The following is a 21,314-nucleotide window of genomic DNA, read 5'->3' on the forward strand; positions in this document are numbered from 1 at the left end:
TCAAAGGAACGATGACCAGTCACGTAAACAGCGTGGTTAAACACAGCGTGGGCACCCAGCTTTATTTTCCTCCCTCCGAGCCATCTGCTGCCACCTTTGCAGTCTTATCCTCACCATTTCTTTATTTAGCCAACACTGTCGCTCAGGCGGACTTGTCGGGTTTATGGAAATTTGAGAGGGCAACCGGACTACTGGGCAGAACTCGGGCTGTCAGTGCGTTGTAATCGTATCCGGGTCTGGGTTAGGGTGGGATCTGCTGATGCCAGCTGTGGTCGCTTATCTGTCGCCAGTCAACATCCTGGTAATGAAGAGTATTAATGATGCTGCCGCTGCTGAGCCGCGGTCAGACTTCTGAGTAATCAAATATAGAAAGTAAATGATTTTGTGACGTTCCATGACACACTCAGGCTCATGTAGAGTTCCTTAATAAAGTCCTTAATAGAACCTTTAAAACTTCCCCACATTTGACCTGCGATGTTCATACAACAGCAATTAAACTGAAATAAGATAATGAAGTTAATGTTTCAAACATTTGGAAAATGCACTTTTTTCTTCAATAATCATACTGTCAAATGAAACTCCAATAAATGAATATGTCGCATTTGTTAGTGCTCTACTTTGACACGTCCAGCAGTCTCTGTCCTCTAACCTTCAGTTCGTGTATTCGCTTGAATGTTTTCTGTGTCAAAATCAATTGAGAAGGTGAATATTAAATTAAAATGAAATTAAATTAAAATGGAGATAATAACCAGAGCTCCAGAATTGTCTAAAAGTTAAAATAAATGCTTTACAGGCATGATGGGCCATGAAATCCAAGTAGCTGTTTTGATCTTTGACCTTAAAAAGCTAATTAATGGCTGACACTATTAGCCTCTGCAGGGCAGAGAGGGGCATCTAATCACTTTTACAGATTAGAGCCTTGTGCGTGTGGCTTTGTAACTGCAGCCGGGTAATCGTTTGTATCTCTCCCACAGGCTGAGCTGAACCTTTAATTGGGTGACACACATTCTTTTTGCCCCCCTCTTCCCTGGGAGAGCAAACGCTGCTTCACAAGCAGACGCCATTATTTAAATCATTCTCATACTTTCATTTCATATTCTCTTTGTCCTTTTGTTATGCAACTACATACAGCGAGGACCCCCCCCCACACACACACACACTCCCCCCCACTCCCGCGATATTGTAAATTACTTCTTTACATTCTCCTCCGAAAATTTACACTGTGGAGAAATGGTGAAGAAGGTGATGGGGAAGAAATGTGGGCAATTACTTTAAAGAGTGACGTTCAGTTTCAGCCCCACCACAGAGCTTTATTCATATATTACATTGGTGTTTTTACACTTCTGAAGAGAGCTTGTTTTTTTTCCCCCTCCCCTTTAAATGCTGGTTAAAGGAAAAGACGACCATTGTCCTTTAGGGCCCGCAGGCAGGTTTTGGTCTATGCAATGTGAGTTGATGAAGAGCCGGAGCCGGCTAAATGTCAGGCGATCCTCATGTAGCTTAAAGCAGGCCTGTGTCTGGCCCATGTCCCCGTCCCCCTCCAACTCTGTCTTTATCCCTCTGTCTCCAGCTTCTTGCTCGGTCTCAGATGTACGTGCCATCTGGTCTGGCTCCACATCTGTGGATATCCTTGTACAAAGCCGGGACAGCAGCTCCCTTTGTGCAGCCAGTCTTTGCGCTCCGAGGCACCTGCCGTGGCTTAAAACACTTTCCCATGCAAAAAAAGGGAAGCCCAATAATTGTGTCCATTGCTAAATGTGACATGTTATGTAGCCTTTGCCTGAATGTCATTTATGCCCATTGGCACTGAAATACCAAAGTGGTGCCAAAGAAGAAGAAAAGTAGGATTCAGCAACAGTTATGAGTTCATTTGCAAAGGGGGGAACTCATAAACAAGAAGACAAACGGTGTTTAAACAAATGAATTTGGATCACTCATTTCCTCGGCTGGTTTTAGTTTTCATATTTGATTTACTTCACGTTAGCATAAATCTAATTCTGCCTCAACAGCTGCAGCGTGATACACACAGGAATGATGTATAGAAAGGTACAGAGATATGGACCCCCGACCAGTATGACCAAGTGTGCAGAAATAAAAAATACGGGGATGGTTGTCAGGGCGCGCACCATCATCTTGATGGGTTAGCTCACCATGGGCTTGTTGCCTGTCAACAGATGTTTCGTGCCACTTTTATGATGCCACACACTCATTACTGCTCAACTGATGAAGATGAGCTGTCAGCAGTCGTTTTCCAATGACCTCTGACTTCTTCAAACATTTCCACTGATGACAGACACATTTAACTTCATTTACACTCAACAACAGTATTAATGTGCTGTCTGACCCCAGAAAATGTGCACGCCCGTTATTTAGTGTATATATGATCAGCTTGTATAAATATCAGTTGAGAAATGTGATGTGATAGCTGACGTCTGTCTGTTGGGGAAATTGAAGTCATAAACTGATTTTTATGACATTTTTAACAATGTTGATAATGGGCCAAGGAAGAGTTAATTAAATTATAGGATGTTCTGGATTCCTCCGATCCTCTAAAGACAATGTTACATAATCTTATATTACTACTGCCCACACACACACACACACACACACACGCACACACACACACACACACACACACACACACACACACACACACACACACGCAGCTTATTTCCCCACAATATGTGTGTAAATGATGCTTACATTGTGAATCCTGTTGAAACTGAAAATATACCCTCTTTCAATGAACAGGCTTTAGTTTGGTTTAAAACAATGACAACCAAAAGCTGACTTCCAGGTCGAACCCGTTTATCGACCTACAATGTCAAAAGCCAACATTTGGACTCATTTTGGATTCCAATCTAAACAGGAACCAACAAAATGAAGAAAACAACATCTAACTGCATTCTCATGTACACTATAATGTTCATGTACACTGAGATAAAATATCAGCTGATTGAGTGGATTCAGACATGTCCTCCAATCATTATATATTATATAACAGTAACAGCTGTAACAGTTTATAGTGACAGTAAAGATTCTGTTGAACTGAAAGTTTCACCTGCTTTAGTGTAACAGGGAAGTTTGTTAATAGCTTCAATAAAGAAGGATGGGACATGGTGGAGGATGTCATAGATGAAGATCATGTTCAAATGATGATCAATTAATTTTCAAGTCCATTTCTAAAGATAATTATGCTCTTACATGTGACATTTGTACCTCAACCGCTTCTCTGCAATGTGAAATTGTAGGATTATTGATTTTCTTCAGTCTGCTTTCTCCCATGGAAATAGGTGAAGTGGCAATTATCCAGGGTTGGGTCCAAATTTGGAAAAATTTGCTTTTTTCTATTAATACACCCAAATACACAGACATTGCTCCTTAAAAGGCAAAAACGAGCCAAAAACATGTCATGTGTGAACATATGCAAAACAACCATGAGTGACAAAACAATCTGCCTCTTCTGACATCTACAATCCTCCAGTCATTGTTCTTCACACTTTCTGAATGTTTTAGTTTGGTCTGAAGCAAAACACGTGCACGGATGTGTGCTCGGTGCAGAGACACAACATGGGCCACTCTCTGGTGACTCTACGAGGACTCCTGGGAGCAACACAATAGCAGATACAAAGCTGTAAGTGTTTGCCCTGTTAATTAGCACTGTGAACATACAGTACATATAGGTTTCCATGCGACTGCTGCAGGCGGCTCAACTCCATGGTGCTTTAGTGGCGGACTTGCTTCTCCATCAAACAGGCCGAGTTGAGAGAAACAGGGATCACAGAGAGCTGCATACTCTCTGATAGTGCTGTTCAGAGCCTTGGCAGACTCACTAAAGTTTTTCATATGTGTTATTTATGTAATTATGACGCTTGTGAATTGTCAACACAAGTTGGAAGATGAAGCACTGTGTCAATTAAAGTGATCCGCATTTGATGTTCCCATCATGCTTCAGTATGGAGGCAGCAGCTTCTCTGATGTGCAGGCATGAATACAAGGATATGCATGTGATTAAATATTGTTTCCTATTATTGTTTACTTGGAGACTTCTCTGAAGTTAATTCTTAAACTCTTTCACATTGAATCTCTTTGAGCTGCACATCAGAGGGAGAGCTTGAAATCAGATGCTTTTGGTTTTTGGCTTTCTCATGGAATGTTATTTGAGAGATTTATTTCAAACAGTTACTCTTGTCAAGCTGATCTAAAGCTTTGGCACGTCAGAAATGCCTGATGCTATCCAAAGCCATCCGTACACCAGAACAAACTCAAACTTTCCACAACATGTGTGCTGGTTTCTCAGAATCTTCTCTCAGGACCAGGTTTTCCTCGTTGTTGAGGTTTCTCAATCATTCTGCCATTAGCTTAAAAGTTCTCAGTCTTATGCCATCAATTTAACTGATTTATGAAAACACACTTTGGATTTCATGGCTGTTGATATTATCATGACCAAACAACAGAAGAATTTAAATTTCACTTCACATGGGTTGGTAGTAAATGTCGGTGACCTTTGACCCTGCCTCGGTAAGGTATGCTTTAAAAACCAGGACTCTGTACTGGATGAAAGCATTTGCCAGTAAGCTCCATAAGATCGTTGAGTAACTCAAGTTTTACATCTTCTTTCAAAACATCAGCAAACAATGAAAATTCCTGCTTTATGATGTAAAAAAAGAGAAAAAAGCTGATTCCCATTCACCCACTCCCCAAATAGTATTTACATCTTATCTGGATGCAAATCAGGTTAAATCCTTATATAATAATATCGTGTTAACTTTAAAACATAAACTCATTAGTGACTCTTTCTGAAGCTTGCAACAAATTGAACCTAATAGTTCTTTTAACTGGTTTGATTTTGTGAGAATAATTCTGATGTGCTAAAGATCTCACAGCAGGAGTCGCTTCAGGGGCACACCTACACATCAAAGCAACCCAAATTCCCATTAACACTTCAGCATCTCGCTCCAGCGTTTCTATGTAAGGAGGAAGAAAGACAATCGCAATGTAGTGCAAAGGTTTTCAGAAAACAAAGTTTATGTGGCATTTTGTTGACTTCCTCTGGCCAAGTTGAACCTCAGAGAGCAGACCACCTTCCTTTTCATCTCCAAGGGTGTGAGGGACTGGGTCCTGCCTTGGCTCTGAACTTGGACAGCTTAGCAGTGTGAAGGCCGCAGCTTTTTTTTCTCCCAGAGGTTCGTCCTTTGAGTGTCTTTTTTTCCCCCCTCCCTAACCTTTTGATCTAAATCTTCTTAACTTTAAATGGAGTGCTTCAGCCTCTTGAGGATTCAGCGCTTTCATGTCACTATTTGTCTGAAGATGTAAATCCTCTTGGCAATGTGATGACTTGATCCTGTTCATCAAGTACGGTCAGAACTTAAGTATGGGCCTTCAGTCTTTCTGTCTTAGTTCTGTTCAGTACAAATAACATCCCTGACATCTCTAGAAACATCAACAGCACTTCTAAAAACTGCTCTACTGCAGCATTTTGGGTGAATTCCCTTGTCGGCACTGGGGTCCTTTCCCTCTGCCATGTCCATGTTCCCTAAAGGATTCATGTTTTCCTTCCACGGGCCAAAAACATGGACATTACTAGAGAGTCCAGTGTTTCTTGCTGCCTCCCACCCATTGATAGCTGGGAAAGACTCCAGCAAACCTCCCTGTATATGACGAAGCATGCAGACCTTAGATTTGAGGTACAACAGGCCTGTGGAGATGGTCTTTAGCCACCTAACTGTGGTCAAACAAGGACACAGGCACCATAGTTTGGTCTATTATACATACATGAAGAGTAAGACAATTAAAATAAATCTCTTCGCAAGCCTGTCCTGAAGCAGCAGAGCTGGCCAGAGGAATAAGAGGAGTCCCATGTGCTCTGTGCATAGTGCTGCTAAACAGGCTTTAGAATGTGCAACACACAATGCTCCATCACTGGCAATTTGGACAGCATGAGGCCCCTGCTGCCATGGGATCTCCTAGCTGTTGTTCTTTTCATCTTAGTTAAGCCACTTGGCCCACAGCAGAATGGACATGGAGAAGAAAGGGCATGCAGAGAGGCTTGTGGGAGATGGCAGGAGTCCTCCCTGTCTCCCTCTGGGACACGTTTCCCCTGCTTTTTATCCTCGTAGCCCTGGTCTGATTCACCGTGAATTCTTTGGAACACTTTGGTGCCGCTTAATTTACATGTATGCCAACAGGCTTTTAATGTATTTAAAACTTGGATGATGTTCAAAGGACGCTATAATTCCTCTGAAATAGGCCTTTTGAAGGCTTTATCTTGTTCTTTCTCTTCTGGCTAATCTTGAAGACCCTCTGTATGCCAGAGCAATTTTTCCAATGCCAATTAAGCTTGACATTAGCATAAACCAGCTTTCAATTTTTTTTCTTTTTTTAAATGAAAGAGTAATGTCACATAGACACTTATTTACACTCCAATAGGCTATCTCTAGGGTTTCGACATTGAGCGTCATCAGCAAAATAAAGGTCCTTGGTCTGTTTTCTTTTTATTTTTATTTTGGCTGTCATCATATTAGCACTGGGAATACTGCGTCAGAAGAAAAACCCTTAATAACAAGTGAAAACATTATTTTCCTCTGCAAATGAGCAGCCCCAAGTGGTCCAAAATCATAGCTACGTCTTTGTGCCCAAATGAAGGTTATGCTACTAATTCAGAACATGTTTCCAGTTGCTTTCATTTCTCCTAAGAACTGGATTAATTGCAGAGAAATTGGAATCAATTTAATTACCACTAGGGCTTCATTCCAAAGCACAGAGAAACACAATTTTTACAGCAGATTCTTCATTAGGCACAAATGTGCAAATGTGACCCATGGGAAAGACATACAGTCTTCACAGCTCTGCATTTTTGAGCGTAAGTCTAAAGACCTTCCATTCTTCCAGCACACAGAGCTGGAACACATTCCACTTCAAGGCAAATCTGCAGGTTTTACTAAAAATGTTGTTGTGGGAAATCTCAAGCTGTTGTTTCGGACTCTTGTTTTCAAAGTTGAGACTTTTGGGACCTGAATCTATTGGAAAAAGCCTAATTACATCATGGAATAAGGTCAGTTATAATAAACAGCTCCATTAGCCTGGTGCTTTGAAGTAAAACTGTATATTTAGGCTGTTTCAGATGAGAGAAGAATGAACGACGAGAAGTTGGTGTAATTCCTGTCAACCTCAGTGTGCATCACATCTCTCTCTTTTAGCACGACAAAAAGCTGAAGGCATCCCAACAAACCTGTATTCTCTTCATACAGCATTTAAAGTGGTTAAATCCAGGTTATCCAAGTGACCTTCACCAGCAGCACAGTTCAGTCCAATGACAAATGTCATCATATCAGTAATATGAAGTAGTTATGCTTTAACAAATCATTATAGCTCAGCTCTCATTTCATCTGTGCTGCTGATATTACTAAACATAATTTTGTTAGTCTTCCTGTGAAGATCAACCACTGGAAACCCTTCCTGTTCTGACGGAACCTTAGTGATCTCTACCAGTCAGGTTTGCCTTTTTTCCTGTCCGTTGGTAACTCAGAAGCTCACTGAGAAGATCGTAAAAAAACAGACTAGATGATGGCAAAGCTGAGCTGTCTTTAAACACTCACAGAGCATTTTTGGCTCGGCTGAAGCACAATTATCCATCCCAGTAAGACAGGCTTTGAAAACCAGAACGTTTGATGTAATGTTTGGACAGCAGGTACAACATTTTTGTGCTGTACCTCTGTCATAATTTAAGGCTGATGTATAATTGTGCTGCGTCTACACAGAGGTAAGAGCCTCGAAGAGTCTCTTCAGTCGAGAGCATTGTGTTAAAGTTTATTGTCATTAAACCCAAGATGAGAGGACATTTTACATCGTATTAGACTTAATAAACCTACGTTTATTGAAGACGCCGAAACCTTTCAAATGTGCTTATCCCGAACAATCTTTTCCCAATCCAAAGCAGCCACACTGGTGTTTGTGGAAACATTTTCCCTCCAGTTTGGGACTCTGTTTTGATATGACAGACTCATACAAATTGCATATTTATGCACCTTTTTGCTTTGTTTTTTACAGCAGCAGGAAACTGTGGGAGTAAATATATCATGGTGAAGTGGACGACTCACAGTGGCTGTCATCCAATTCAAGTTAACGTATCATTGGAGATTTTTATGAAGGTGCACGTCAGTCTCTGTAAAGTCTACAAAGCAAAAAAGAGAAAGACTGAGAATTTGCAGCTATAATGAGACCTGATAATATTGTTAAATAAGTCCAGCCTATCAAGAACTGCTTACGTGCACTGGTTGTCAGCTAGTCTCACAGTGTGGACAGGATTTAACGTTGACTCTTTGCAGAGAGACGACAAAATCAGTTTGAACTCTTGTATGGAAGATGTGTTAAAAGAGGTTTCAGATCAAAGCAGCCTAAGTGGGCCAGAATTACCTTGACCATTTGAGAACAGCCACAGTTAGGATGGGGTGGGGATAATCTGCAATGTAGAGGCTAGATTAACATTTTGCAGAGAAGATTTCTCCTAAAGACGTCCAATCAAAGCAGGAAGGAAGCTTTTATTTGTTCTCTTTTTTCATCTGACTATGGTCATTTGGCTGGTGCTTTATTCTGCACCCTAAGTGTTATTATGGCTATTGGGAATATCAGGGGGCATTCTTAAAATATGAAATAGAATTTCCAACATTTGTGGTTTGCAACCACCAATGTGGGCTTGAACACCTCCAGTATGAAGTAGTTTAAATATTTCATGAGTAAGAAATGTTTTATTTTACATTCCTTTGATGACCCAGTACTCTATATGGACTCTATATATAAACAGAATCACTGAAGATGTTTTAATATAGTTAAAGAAAGGGCCTAAACAAAGTGAATGCACTTGTGTTTAGAAGGAGCAAAAACTCAAAGATAACTGTGCTCTTCATTCTCTTGGTCGCGTGGGTCCAGGTGGAAATATCTCAATCGCTGACTAGTAATAAATATGGTTTTAAACTATTACGATGGCCTGGAGTCTTGGAATGCCCCTGTATAAATCAAGTCTAAAAATATGTTGAGATCTATATTAATATTGTAAAACAAACTGATGAACAAAGTGGATATTATCAGAGTCCAAGACCAGAGGGTAAAACCTTTAATGTGCACTCTTAGCTGACACCGATTCTGCTCAAGCTAAATCAATGATCAATGACTAACGCAGATAGCTGGGACATAAAGATTCTTTCACGAGACCAGATGGTCGATCAAATGGCCAAAAAGTATAAAACTGACCTTTTTTGCCTTGTTGAGACTCCCTCTGATGAGTTATTGTCGATTCAACATACCTTGGCGATCACATGAATAAGCATCACTATCTTTATTATGCAAGTGTCCTGGAAAAATAGTTATTGTCAGTTACTGTCAAAGCCATTTTCAAGATGGACTTTCCAAGAAAAGCTGGACATTGTTAAGCAAGGTCGGGCAACTCTGAAGCTAGCAAGCATTCAGCATTAGCTTCGATGGTGATAGAAAAATACTTCTTGATGGAACTGAAATGCACGGATAATCTGTAATTGAAATCTTCTTGAGGAAAGAAAGGAGGATGGATTTTGTGTACAAATAATCACTATTTTTGGTGAGTAAAATGTTGCTATATTCCTAAATAATATTGCAATTTTATCAGGTTATTTTTTATGCTTTTTTTATGTGTGTTGCAGCTGTACCTGCAGTAGAAGTTTTATAGCCATAAAATAGTTATTGAGAGTTGGATTGATTCAGACGGAGCACTACTGAAGGCCTAGGTGTGAAATGCACGGCCCGCCACTGAGTTATTATAAAATTAAACAGTTACAGTACAAAACATTTCACTTGGTAAAAATGTATTTTCTTCACCTTTGACTTTTCTTTTTTAGAACACAGACAGATATTTTTTAGGATTCCTTTTAATTTGATAACAAAGGGTGCACGACCGAGAGAATTGCTCTGGTGTGACTGAAATCGCCTGGCTTCAGCTCATTAGCAGGGGTAATTTTTGTTGTAACTAAGACGACGGCAGTTCCAGCCTGGCCTTTCATACATGTGAGGCTCGCATTTGAAGCCTGCTGGTTGAGCCGTTCAAAGCTGCAGCTGTTTTTGGTGCTGTTTGACAGCCTTAATTGATGTTTATTTTGGCATCGGGTTTCATTCCTTTCATGCAAATGTCCTGCATGCAGTGAAATGGGTCAGGGCAGCATGAGGTGGGCACAGTTTGTGTGTAGCCAGATGAGAGCAAAGTGCTTAACAAATTTACATCTAAGATCATAGTATTTCAATGAACAAAGCACAAAAAGCAGCTTCATTAATGCTTAAAATCAAAAATAGTCTCTTTTATGATTTAATCATGAAACCCTTGCACAGCACATTATTGCCTCACAATAAGAAACTTTCGTTCCGCTTCCAGGTTGAGGATTTTTATTAAATAATTACATGTCTCTGAAGAACTCATATCTTCATAAACATTCTGGAGGTGGAATGATGGGAATCTGCCTGTAAGGTGTCAGAGAGGGTGGTTTCACTGTCACACCAGTGGCCAAATATACACAGTGAGCTGGTCATGAGTGGGATTTTCTATCTAAAAGAAGAAAATCATGCTTTTATAATAAGGAACATCATACAAGCAACAGGATGACATCATGTAGCACATGATTGGATTGATAAAGTCCATCAGGAAGGTTGTTCAGCAGCCAGACTGGTTTTATGTTCATTCATTGACAAATACCATCAGATCATACTACAGCACAATGTTTGCACAGTATAACATCTGGATCCTCTCATAGGAGTTACTTTAGACCTATTTTGTAGATGCTGTTTTGCGGCGGCAGCAGAGCTTCAGTGTCACTCCGGAGATGCTGTTTAAACGTCTTTTTTCTGATCTGATGTCACTAAAGAGAACAAAATTCTTCCTGTTTTCACAACAAATACAAATAAGGCTCTACATCTCTGTAATGTGAGTTGTCAGTTGAGTTTAGGTTGAAGCAGCTTGAAGTGTCTTGACTGTACTTGTTTTTTTTCTGTGGTTTTCTCTGTTTTTAAAACTTGTGTCCTCTTCTCACATTCGTCTTCTACCTTGCTCATGTATTTGCACACGGTGGAGGCGCAGTTGTGTTTCCTCCCAAAGTCATCTGAATCACCTTCGGAGTGGTTTGACAGATGTGATCACGGTACAGCCCAAGTGTTATGGCTGCATTTACGCAACACCTATTAACTAATCATTACTATCTGTTCACTAAAAAGGTGTTTTGGGTGTAAAAGGTCACCTCTCTGAATGATGACATGTGCAGCGTTACATAGATAATGAACACCAGGCTGTATTCCACACTTTCTTTGTATGAAGGGTTTCCTACATTCTAGCTTACCCCATGCACCCTAATCCTGCCCCACCTCCTCTTTCCACTTCCCACCACCCGCCATGCTTTTCCCCTCAACTCGGGTTGACGTCACCATGGAGGCATGCATGGGCCTCCTCATCTGCTCCCAATTACAGCCTTGTATGCTCCTCCACAGAGAAGACTTCAAACTGTTGTTAGTTTGAGAGGAACAACCTGAGACCTCAAGAAAACATCCCCGAGACAAGTCTGGCCAGCAGCAGGTCTGGCGAGGTGGGGATCTGAGTGATCATCTGACTGCACTCTGTTTCAGAGCTCTTACAGGATATTAGTGGAGGCAGAAATCTGGACAGAGTAGTGGAATATATTCTGACATAGCATGTAAAGCCTTTTCTCTTTTTTGTAAGGAGTTGGACTGTGATGCTCATTGTCAATCTGACTGGATGCATATGAGCGATACCCTGACTGCTGCTGACTTTTTGAACCTTGAGATTTACGAGACAATAAAGTCCAGAAATGGTCAAAAAGTCAATCAATTTTTAATAACTGTTGCTGAATATAGTGCTTAGTATAAACATAATAAACAACAGTAGTAAGAAAATTAGAAATGGAAAGTATAAAAATCACCATAGATCACAAATACTTGCTAGCGTTTTAAATAGAAAAATTAAAGGTTGGAGGTCACAGCAGGTCACTTGTGACTTTTCCCCACTTTTCTAGTGAATTTAGAAGAGACCTGGAGATATACATGGGTATTTCTGCAAGACCTATTTGAAATGTACTGTTCTTTTCCCATTAACTGTGAATCTGGCTCCTTTTCCACAAAGTCAAGACGAAGGATTAAAGTGGGGTTTTCATACTCAAGTATGAATCTTTGCTGTAAAGATGAAAAGAAAGTGTGAAACTATGACACAGCATCTCGTTATAATTCAGGTTGGCTTACCCGTGTTTCTAAATGTTCTCCCTCTTTTGAAAGCGTTGCTCCTTTGGTGCAGCCCTATTAACGATACCGTTGCTCCAGAATGATCAGATCCTCTATCCTCTTCCTATTCCTGTCCAATTGCTTTTCCTTTCCCCTGCAAGTGGCAAACAAAAGCCACAACTCAGCCAAGATGACATCAGTGGCCTTTGTGAACCCTCCACCCCCTCCCCTTTGTACCTTCACCCCCACCCCCACCTTCAGAGCAATCATTTGACCACCAACCCTGCGTCAGGCCAGCTTTTCTGTCCTGGGGAGCAAATCTTCATTACAGAGATGAATTGCCTTATTGTGTAGACTCAACTGCCGGCCTCTTACAGGAGAGGGCAGGGCTTTCTCTGGACAGGGGCATCATGCAGTGACCTGGCTTCAGGGGTCACTTCACCCACTGTTTAAAAAGCATCTCACGCGACGCATTGCTGGTTGACTTCCCCCTCTGCTCTGCTGAGGGCCCACTCGCAGCCTCACCAAACATCAGTGTGTAGAGTGTCACATTTCATTTTTACAGTACAGTATATGGACAGAATATGTTTTGAAATCAACATGGTCCAGTAGACTTACTTGCACACTAGCACTAACCCAAGAAAACCATATGTGTTACCTTGCTTCTTGTTATACTTATACGTCCATATTCTGGACATTTCATTTTGTATCTTGAAAATTCATTTTGCTTTCTAGGACAACATGGGGTAATGGTTTCTATACAGACAGACCTACAGCATAGGGTTGGGAAATGGGGGTTGCAGACAGATGGCATAAAATTTCCAGCATGACTCAGGACAAGTGCTCAATACTGTCTGCATGAGCCGGGAACTAAAAACGTCCCAGTAATTTGATGTGATTGATTCAAACACCAATTTGTTGATGAGAATGTTGCAAATCGCTCCATTTAGGTTGTGGACTTTCTCCCGGTTCCCTTGGCAGTATTTGTTTTGTGTTGATATGATGACATGGCTTCACATTTTTAAAATATAACATGAAGTGTAAGGTGGTTGGCCCCCAAAAAAAGCAGTTTGAGTGATTGTGTAGAAGATGATGTGACTATAAAGGCACAATCCAAACTTTTGGGGGGTGGAGGGTAATGATTTAATACCTGCAGCTAAAATGCATGTGTCATGACATTTAAAGTACTACAGATAAGGTTGAATTTATGTTAGACAGACAGCAACAGTCAGGTCCTGTCAGCTTTCCTGTCTGTGTGAAAATTCTGGAAGTCAAGCTTTTTTGGGGAAGACGAGCACTGACTCCACTCATCAGGGCAAAAACCTTCTATTTCAGTAGCATTTCTCTCTAAACCCTTCTGTCTGAAGATGTGAACAAACATTCCTTATAGGTGCCTAAATTGTAAGATGCCAGCTGGATCCTGGAAATGTTGACATTGATCTGACAGTCTGTAGTTATTTTAACTTTGCTCATGTGGAGTTATGCTGGTTAGTATTTATTTTTAGCTTTGCCTTTGTCTCTCTCTCTTTGCGTACCATTTGCTCCTTTCTCACCTTAAATATTTACCCAAATGGCCCTCACCCGTGTCCCATCGTCGCCATCCCTTTCCTGGTGTATTGAAGCCATCTTGCTCTTCCCTCCTGTGATTTTGTTGTAGTGTTCTGATGTTTCCTTCCTGTGTTGCTTTTTTGCAGTTGTGCCTGTTGTCCCTTGTTTCTGCTTTGTTAATCAGGTTTCTCAGGTTGAACTCATTATGGTCTACTTAATAACCCCTGTTTAGATTCTTATCTCTGTGGCAATCCTACATGTACCATTTCAAATATGCAGCAATATTATGTGTCTGTTGGAAGAGAAGCTGAAGGTTCCAGACAATAAAAAGCTGAATTTTCCTTATACTTTTTAAATCCTTAGCCAGTACATAAATGTTTACATCCACAAAAGATTTCATACAGAGAATTCTATTTACAGATAACATTTAAACCATTCTTTGTTCTCATTAGTTGGACAATGATGACAATGTTTTTCTTATTATCTAATTATTCATAAAAACATGAAGGTAAACATTTTCCCATAAAAAATAGCTTTTATTGCTGTTATTCTAAAAATATATATCTGCTGTTTACTTTCCAACCTGTCTCAAACAGAGCATTGGGGTCTCTATGTGTCAGCTCTCTCTACCTTCAGAACAAAAACATAGAAATCAGCCCTTAAACACTTACCGGTATGTTACAATGCTGCTTGAGGCATACCTGCACTTGCTGACAGCACAGCAAGACAACAACTACGGCATCCAAACAGCATGTCATGAATGAATGAACATGTTATGAAACATGTTGAAAATACAAAACTGAAGCATTCCAAACTTGTCCTGAATCCTGTTGATCACCAGTTATAAAGTATTGAACTGGGGGCTGAAAATGACCCCCCCCATAAAAATATAAAGAATAATGGTGGATGATGGAAAGAAGGAAAAACAAAACAACAAATCACTTATTGCAATGTTATTTCATTGTTTTGTCACGTTTACATGGATGTGATATTAGTCAAATTTGCATTGGAATAAAGCATAAATATTGTGGAATAATCAGTTTGTGTTATTTTGGCTTAAATAGTTTTCTGTGTTCCTTTTTCTGGACTGCTACATCCCTTACGTGGTCACGGGGAGGGAGCATATCCCAGCTGCATATGGGCGAAGTTTTTTATGTTCAGTGATGAAATATAACATTTACTTTTTGAAGAGGAAGAAGAGACAAGGGTCAGAAGATTTAACTGTCAGTAATTTTCCATTAATGATTTAAATTTAGATTTACTTTCTTTCCAGAATTTTTTTTACCTTTTGGTCCATCTGTGAGTGAAAGATCACCTGGACACTTGGACCAGGGACCCAGAGTCCTGAAACTGGCCTCTATGCTGTGGTTGGTAACCATATACATTTAGGTATTGGCCTGCCTTTTTATTTCACAGCTCACTGTGAGTTTGGGACCCTGAACAAATGCCCTGAGGTTGATATAACAAGATGCGATTTAATAGTGTCCTCAATGATGGTACCACAGAGACATCTATTTAGCTTCTCATTCATCTAGGTCTTGGTGATCCATTAAGGTCTATCGAATAGTCAACCAGATGAATAAAATAAACTGACAGAAAAGAAAAGGACAAGGACAATTTCAAAGCACAGTTAAACTATTCAAAACACCAATGGCCTGGGATAATGAATTCCATGGCAGTATGAGCTCTTATGTGTGGGAGACTCAGGGCTTAGCTAAATAAACCTTGTCTGGCTGAATGGCCCCACTGGTGCCTTGCCCTGCAGGGATGACAGGAGCCTGGTTTCTCACAGGTCACTGGGCAGACTAGGTGTTACCGACAACCTCGTTCAAGCTCAACTCAATATTCCATGCACAAGGTAGACACCACAAATGTGTACCTGTGCTCTATCACAAAAGACAGGATACTGTTGGCAGGGCCATTGTTTGTAGCTCAGCTTGAAATGACACACTGCGTCTATGGACGGATCATGGAAGCTGTACTGGCTGAAGCTGATAGCAGAGATCAGTAGTCTTCCCTGTGGTGGCAGTGATAGGCTCAGATGTCTTCTATTCTCTCTTCATTAACTATTCACATTTGTACCTCATGTGTAGATCGCCGCCGCCACTCGACATGTGTCCAAGTGTTTCAAAGGTGCTGTTGCTCAGAAGTGCGCAGGACGCCCCGGGAGTTGCCGGGCCTCAGACACCTGCCGATTGGAGGCTTCTGAGAGCTCGGGTGTGTTTGGATCAGGGACTGAATTTTCTTCTGAAGATGAGGAAAAGGTTTATGGCACACTCCCACGAGAGTGCCTCTTGCTCTTTGAAGCTCCTGCCTCGGTGGCTGCTCTTATCTTGGGAAAAGATTATTTTATCTTCTCCTGTTTCTTTCTTTCCCTTCTCTTCTTCATCACCTTTTCTCACCTCCCACCATCTCCGATTTTGTGCGGATCTCTTAGGAGATCGTCCTCTTACCCCGGCTCTTTCACTCTGCTCATTTCCTATGTTCCGCTTTCAGAGTGTGCCCATTCCTTTTTTCACCACCCCCACTGCCTTCCTTGTTTCCTCTGCTGAACAGAACAATCCTTTTCTCTTTCTATACCTCCTCCATTCTGCCCTTCCAACACATGACAGACTGTGTAATTAATGTGCATCATAAACCTCTCTTTCTATTAGCTACCCATTAGTAAACCTGGCAAGCCTGTCATTTTGGACAAAAACACACAGCTCCTTCATTTGATCCTCACATCAAAGAGGGAACCCCACTGTTTTCGGCTGAATACACTAATTGTGTCCTCGTTCTGGATGGGGCTACACCCCCACTGCTTCAAAAAAGCAGTCAGTGCCGAGTGCAGACTGCAGAAAGTATTGAATATAGAGGCCTAAATTTGGAGAGGTATGAGCATAGATCAGTGGCATGTCTACAAGTATGCACACAGCAATTATTTACCACAAAGTTTCTTCAATTGTAATGTAGACATATTTGGCAAAAAGGGAAATGTCAGCTGGCTAAGGGAACTTTGCAAGTGTTTTATATGCGCCATTTCAGAGAAAACTGATTTTTAAAATTAGGATGTAAATGATTCTCCTAATGCTCAGTACAAACCACAACACAGAAAGCACAGGAGCAGATTTTTATTTAGATGCATTTATATAAAATGATTCTTTTAGGAATGGGTCTGCAGATTTTTGTGCTGTGACTAAACCAATTAAGACACAGCCAGATGGAACCGTCTTGTTGAGGGTCTATTACCTTGCCGTGTTACAATGTTAACGATTATGCTTATGTTTTCAAACATGCACAGATGTGTATTTTCAGGTTACTCCTCTTGTAAAAAGCTAGTTCACATGCTTTAAAATAAGTGGCATTGAAAAGCGGATGGATATTAATTGGTAATATGACAACGATTTCTTGTCAATTAATATTCGGTGCAAGTTGTCTCCCAGTAAGCAAAATAGAAAATGCATGCTAGGCTGTCTTTGTTTGGCCAACACATGCTGGGCCACCACAATGGTCTTCAGTCATCACTGCTGCAGGAATCAACACTGTACTTCTCCAATGATTGTCTTCTGGCCTTTACAACAGCTCTGGCCTTTTGTTCCTCAAGATAAAAGCAACAGTGACATGTCTGAGCTTTAAGCGCCCAGCAGCTGCTGTTCTCACCCTCTATATGCTCCCCTCTTCACCTCATCGGCACTGGTCAACATCCCCTCTAGTAGGCTCTGCAGCCATCAGGCCCCTAACATTGTTACAAGGACATAAAAACTGACTAACCATTACATCTCCTTGGATCTGGACAGCTGAATACCCCCATTATACTTGTTTCTAGGGAGAATGGTGTGGTTTATGGTAGAATGAGCTTCAGTTGGCCACCAAGGTAGGCGTTAAGCCAGTTTTAAAAATACCTACATCAGTCTGGCAGGTGCCAACAGAATTGAACTTGTGTGCTTTGAAACATTTCCACGATTAAAGAAACAAAGCAGAGACCAGATGCCATTTCCTGCTGAAGTTGACAACAGCAGTAAATATTTGTTTGATTTGTACACTGATTTTGAGGTTTGATTGCAGACATGGGTGCAAGTCCATGAGACTGAAGTCTGGCTTAAAACCCCAGAAGTCTCCTTTCGCACAGCCATCAAAGCTGTAATTTGGAAAGAAGGCCTGGAAAGCCTTCTCTCTGTTGGCCTCTTCAAAGGACAGGAAGTGTGTCAGAGGGACAGGCCTTCTTTCCCAGAAAATTCCAGCAAGCTGCTATAATAACAATCCCATCTATGTGTCTATGGCAGACTAGTTCAAAAGAGAGCCTGATTTCTCTGGGTACAACATGTGATGACAGAACCAGGGGCATGCGGAAACGCCTGTTTAGTAAGAATGCAACTCTATGACTGCATCTGACCTCTTCATAGACTCATCCTAGAAAAGTAATGAAGCCCGAAAGTAAGGCCAAATGACAGGTGACTATACCAGAGGGAACTGGTGTAATAAATGCAAATAGGATTCAATCTAACTTTTATCTATACAGTATGCTACAAATATGTGTGTGCACCTAGTAGCCTAATAATAAAACAACAGCTTTGGCTACACATTAATTGGAAATGGAAGATACGGGGTTGCACACCGTGATAATTGCCCCCGTCTTTGAAGGGAGACGGTTGAATCAGTGTGGCGTGTCATGTATCGGTCACCTGTCTATATTTGTCTGCCATCAGCAAGATGAATGGTTCTTTCCTGGGAGTGAGACTGTGTGTTATGATAAGACATTTCGCTTAGCATACATGTCTTTGTTCTTAGATGGAGCACATTTAGGAAATCTGTGCAAACATTAAAATAATACACCAGGATTTAAACTCACAACCATTCAGCTGTGAGTGCTTCCCACTTGTTCTCTATACATACAGTATGTCTCGGGTTGTTCAGGTCACATCTTCCCACTTGAAATGATTCAATTTTAAGCACATTCCAAGGAAATTACCTTTGATGTTCCACAATGAGGTGGATCTCACTTTGGTTTTTTCCCTTTAGAAAAGGGACTTTCTGGAGCAATTGTGTGAATATTTTACCACAGGAGAAAATTCACAGAAATGTCACAAAGTTTTGAACTGGCAAAGTTGTTTGCTGTTTGGATGATTCCAACGAGAATAATTGCTCCAATGTCAATGGCACAATGGTGCAACACACAGCATGGTTGCCCTGGAGCAACAGTTTGTGTCCCTTTTTGAAGAGTTATTTTGTTCTTTCAATGCTTGCACAGACATCCTCCCACAGTCCAAAAACTTTAAGATTTGGCTGACAGGAAACTATAACTTTCTCCCCTCTGCTGTGATATCCTGGTGACCTCTTGTCTCATGGAATTAGTAATATGTTGCAATTAATAGAACCTGGATGTATTGATTAAATACAGGGCAACTCCACCAACTCACACAGCTCATACAGTTTTGGTACAGTAGATTCTTAATTTTTCCTATGTAGTAGGTGCTTAGACATTTTAATTGTTGGTGCCGTTCTTTTCGGCTATCAAGAGCAAAGCAGAGTATCCTAAAGGGTGAAGCTACGCTACAATTTGATGACAGATCAAAAGACAATTGCTCACAAACTGACCAACCATTCAAATGCCATGGTCCCACATTGAAGCCATTTATTTACTATTTAAACAATAATTCAGCAAGCTTGAGCAGATGTCTCATTTTAAGATTATATCCTGAAATGGACCAAAACAATTTTTAAGGTTTGGTATGTAAAATAAGACTTCTTACAACAGAATTAAAACAAGCTATGCTTGAAAATTACACAGCATTTAAAAAGAATGGTGTGATGGCACAATGAACAGAATACTCCTTTGAGCAATTAAGACCATCTGGTAATCAAAAGAAAGTATAATCTTTGACAATTTATCCTAATTACAGATTGCAATGTCATTTGTAAAGACATACATACAGTATTTGTCACACTATCTGTGTAAATTAGCTGTTAATTGTTTTATTCATTGATCTATGCTTGCACGATCAATTACTCATTGTTTTGAAAGGTTGTATATTGCATTACATACATTTCCTTCATACAAGATGCTTAAAGAGAATTCTGTTTCACTGTTCTCATAGCAAGGTTTTGGCATTGATTGAACATTTTTTTCTGTTGAAAATGGTGCACTCTTTTGTAAGAATTTGTGATCCTTCATCAGCACATTCTTTACAAGATCATGCCTTTAGTGTGTCTGTATTTTGCCCCACTGAGCCAAGCATGACATGTTGGACAGGTGTTCTTTCTTTTTTGATATTGAAGACTTCAAAAGAATCATAGTCTGCTTTCATCTGCTGCTGCACTCCAATAAGACTATAATTTCTAAACCTTATTATCATGTCAAAGAGTCCAAAAAGATGCACACTGATCATAGACCTTGTTTTCTCATGAATTTAGACCCAAACCAGATATGCTTGAATTAATATCTGTATTTTTCTATAACGCACCTGTAGGCCGTGCTTCCATGCTTCAAAAAGGATTTTGTAGTTGCAAATAGAGGGTTTTCACCCAAGTCACATTTTGGGTGGTGTCTTGGATTCGTGGCCATGTTGGAGGTACTCGGATGTAAAAACTTCTCTGGATAAATGTCCGAAACCAAAGAACAGCTCTTTGAAATACAATACAGATGAAAGGCATACGGGGAAGGGCTTGATCACCAGGAAAGTCCAAGATTTTTTGAAAAGTTACACTTTATTGGAGGTGCAAATCTGTTAGTCTTCATCTATTGCTTATCCTGAAATTGTCAGCTACCTGTTATTTCTCACTAAGCCCAAACACAATGAAAGACCTTAAATCTTTGGAAGTTCGGAAGACAATAACCAGATGTGAGTGGATGGGTGAGGGAGATGAGGTATCAAGTCATGACAGATGTGTGGTTAAGTTCTACCTAAGTATACAAGTATTTTAAGTATAAGCAACCTAAACTTAAATGTATGTATCGTTGCAGTACCCAAGGTGTAAACAACTGTGTTGCTACTGTAGCAGGCCATTTGGCATGGTTTAGAATCTAATATATTTATAAGTAAATAATGCCACATGCTGTGATGTGAAATATTATTAATACACCAGAAAAAATAGTTGAGCGCTGATGCTAACATGTCAATTACCTGACAAAAAATGGGCCAAACAAATTTGGATACTGTCTAGATTTTTGCCTCATAGATCCTGGTTTAGTTTGGCTAACCTTGAGTGCCTCCTTTCCTCTCATGACTTTTGGCACCGTTCTCCCTGATTTGTAATAACTTTTGGCAGTCTATAAAACTCCAAATGTTTTTCAAGGTTTGATCGATTGGTACAGCCAAAAATACAGAAATAATTCACATGTTCCACAATGAGGTTCAGGATCTACTTGGGTACGGGCGCATGATTTACACTGTTGAGTATCTCCAATATGGCGACTGCTGGGTTGGTGACGCGCTGATGACGCGCCGTTAAAACACGCTATAATTAAAAAAAAATTACTTATGTTGTATTCAAGTAAGCATGGACAGTTCATTAATCCGAGCAGACATTAAACCTGCTGTTTG

The 21,314-nt window shown here is 40.4% G+C and overlaps 1 long non-coding RNA gene across 1 annotated transcript; it reads right to left on the reverse strand.

The window, feature by feature from the left end:
- Positions 1-10,587: 10,587 nt before the first annotated feature.
- On the reverse strand, positions 10,588-13,966 carry LOC130520539 (uncharacterized). Its single transcript, XR_008948910.1, has 3 exons — positions 13,797-13,966; positions 12,265-12,397; positions 10,588-12,198 (listed from the first exon to the last, which is right to left on the reverse strand). It is a non-coding gene; the product is annotated as an uncharacterized LOC130520539 (long non-coding RNA).
- Between the last annotated feature and the right edge of the window lie 7,348 nt (positions 13,967-21,314).

This window comes from Takifugu flavidus, chromosome 2, assembly GCF_003711565.1.
Source record: "Takifugu flavidus isolate HTHZ2018 chromosome 2, ASM371156v2, whole genome shotgun sequence".
Classification (NCBI taxonomy): domain Eukaryota; kingdom Metazoa; phylum Chordata; class Actinopteri; order Tetraodontiformes; family Tetraodontidae; genus Takifugu; species Takifugu flavidus.